The following is a 3263-nucleotide window of genomic DNA, read 5'->3' on the forward strand; positions in this document are numbered from 1 at the left end:
GGGCCAAATTCCCCCCCCCCCCCCCACACACACATGCACAGCTTACCCGTTTGATTCGAGTTACTCCATCTCGTGTATCACATTACAGTACCATGGTCTTTTAAGCGCCGTCGCTGACTTGGTTTTCCCTCCTTCACTCTAGCCAGACGGATTGGACATCTTCCTTTTTGTTTTTTACTGTACGTCACGATGTGCCAGCTTTTTTCCTTGCTTAGTTCATTGTGCTGCGAGTCTATCAGTACTCGCGGCCTTGTCGTGGCATCGGGCTTTCCTGCTCCGGCCCACGAAGGTGCCCGTGGGTTCGACAAGGTCCTTTTGATCCTTGGCATGATCAAGCGTGGTATTCCGTCGGCAGAGACTATACGCTGCTTGCTCCGACTTGTTGCTTCACTACTGCTGTCGTCCCGCTGCGGAGCAAGATAATAAAGGTGAGCGTGCGTAATGAGGGCTTGGGGGGGGCGCGGGTTTTCCGCTGGGCAGAACATGTGGCGAGGTAGTGCTCTTCCGCTGAATCAAATATAAACAGCGAACGCGGCATCCACAATGCTAGCGCCCATGTCTCAAAATTCGAAACATTCGTCAAGCCCGTTAATATAATTACTCACCCTCCAGCCGGTTGCTTCATATAATTTATGGTAACATATTAATATATTACATTCGCGAGTTGAACCGTTGAGAAAATTTGAAGTGCTGCGAACAAACCCATGCTTTATAAGTCTCGATCCCCCATGCTTGACAGAGCCCCATCACTACTAGGCAAGTAACGATACTGCTGCCAGAAGTAGATCCTGTTAAATAGCGCATATAAAGTAATCCGGCTCATACCACAAGTACGACGATGGTAAGATTTCCCATTCGTGTCAACTCTTGTCTCACGGCCACACCACCATCGAGTCATCGTCACCGACGCAATGAACGCACCGAGCAGCTACGCCGGAATAGCTGGTCCAACGAAGACCGTACGTCCAAGCACCCACAACGACGTACCCAAACGACGCTGTAACCCAATGGATTTCTTTGTCCTCAGCTCACGAAGTATCGACAGACCAAGTCATCATCCGCGCCGGCATTAGTATCGTCAAGATGTTATTCAGTACGTTCACGAAGTTAACCGCCTCTCGTCTGCAAGTTGAAAGAACAGTCGCCTAAACAGATGCCCATTCGCCGGCACAGTTGCCGTTCCGCCCCCCCACGGTTAGTCTCGCTCGATCAGTTTGACCGGCTGGGATCGTTGACTATGCTGCCCTCGGTAATGTTTTTGCCGGCTCGTCAAAGCATCGTAGGGCCATTTTGACGGCCAGTTTATCCTACACGCCAACGCCGCTGGCGTCCTCGTTGGCTATTCATGTTACATTCATAAGTGCTAAAACCGTTGGGTTCGGAATTAAGTTTAAGCTGAATTTACACTAACTTCGCGCTTTTAAGCTAAAAAAAAAGTCAACTATTTATCAATATTCCTCTAAGGAATAACCAGCCAGTTTACCGCAAGTGCATTTATCAATTCTTACTTTTTCCTTTTGATGCTGGGGCAATGGTTACAACATTTTCAGAAATCGCGTTAAGTAAAAAGTATACCCCAGTAACTGGCTTCACACCGGTTCAGTTGCGAGTTTGGTAACTAGTACACACACTGGCGTCTTATATTACAATGTCAAAGTATGGTGTCTCACCCATAGTTGATTATGTATGTGACTTCGGGTGGCGATTAAATAAGCGAGTCCGGAGTGCAAATACTGCCCTGATTTACTGTTGGAGCTCTCCTGATTTGACCTATATGCAGAGTCCGTGTGGACTCCTGACATTCGCCACTGCTAATAGCCTCGGCTGGAATCACGTATTTTTTTTCAGCTAATGTCCAAAGAAAATTTGGCAGACGTGCAACCGCATGAATCTTAAAAATCTAAGCACATCTTATGAATCTTTAAGCACATGCGTTATTAAAATATCTTTAATTTTGAACCCCAGACTGCGGACTCCCTCTTTTTGAGGGTAGGGGTTGGACTCCCATGTTCAAAAGTTAATTTCTACACCTGGATATGTGAGTGTACATATACGTCTTATATTTACATACACTGAAATTGAAATGTAAAAAGTTTAGCAAAATTTTCTGAATACAAAAATGAAATCATAAATATGAAATTTAGTTATTCAAATTTTACTGCAAAAGTGCCAAATGTGTGATTTATCCAGACAGTATTCAGATGCACTCATACTGCTCCATAGTTGCAAACACATTACAAGGGCATACAATACTAGTACTGTCTCATCATATATGTAAATTAAATAAATATGAATGCTTATAATCATTAAGCTACAAACTACATACAGGATACTACAGACTGATCCAGCATCGTACTCACTGAAGACATTCTTGATATATTTTATTTTATCAGAGAAGATTTTGACTATCTTACCTTGCAAGTAAATATCCCACATGATGATGTACTCTTCTGTGTCTGCCTCCCCACATCCTCCATGCACCGCGTCTCCTTTCTAAGCGACTTTCCACGTATAAATGCCCTGAAGTAAATTTATACTGGCCATAAAACCATGACATATGTCACTGACCAGCAACATTTTGCGTTATGCGCATTGCATGCATTTACTGATATATCAGGGTGCGAAATTAGCACCGGCCCACCGGCACATGCCGGCAAATTTTTTGGAGGGCCGGTAACGTTGGCAAAACACCGGCAGTCCGAGCCGGTGGTTTCAGCCATGTTAGCGAGTACCTACATTTTTATTTATAGCATTAATGAGCAAATAGCCTACATTACTGTTTTACCTGAAGGATATCAAGCCATAATTTAGCAACATTTTACAAATTTAAAAATCGAGAATGCAAGCGTGAAACATGACATTGACAAAAACACTTCGGACATCATTCACGATCTGCATTATAGTCTGTTCAACAGCTACTACGCGATGCCACACACTACAACATTTCTGGGGCAAGCATTTTTTTAATTATCATTGCAAGTCTTATTTTGGGTCCCTTCTGGTTCAAACAGCAAACAAAATTTGTGAGGGCTGGTAAAAAACTGCTGTTACCACTTACCAGCCCTCTGGGCCGGTGCAAAAAATCTGAATTTCATGCTCTGTATAGTACATTAAATTAAAACTAGCATTCGTCACAGCAGTTTTATGTGAATGCATATTAACCACATATCATTATATACCATCAAATTACATTATAACAAGTGCCGCAGAGCGACAGCGCTCATCTAACGTCTACTGCGGTGACTCTGTGGTGGAGTGGTGGG

Source organism: Priapulus caudatus, unplaced genomic scaffold (assembly GCF_000485595.1).
Source record: "Priapulus caudatus unplaced genomic scaffold, Priapulus_caudatus-5.0.1 Scaffold2878, whole genome shotgun sequence".
Lineage (NCBI taxonomy): Eukaryota > Metazoa > Priapulida > Priapulimorpha > Priapulimorphida > Priapulidae > Priapulus > Priapulus caudatus.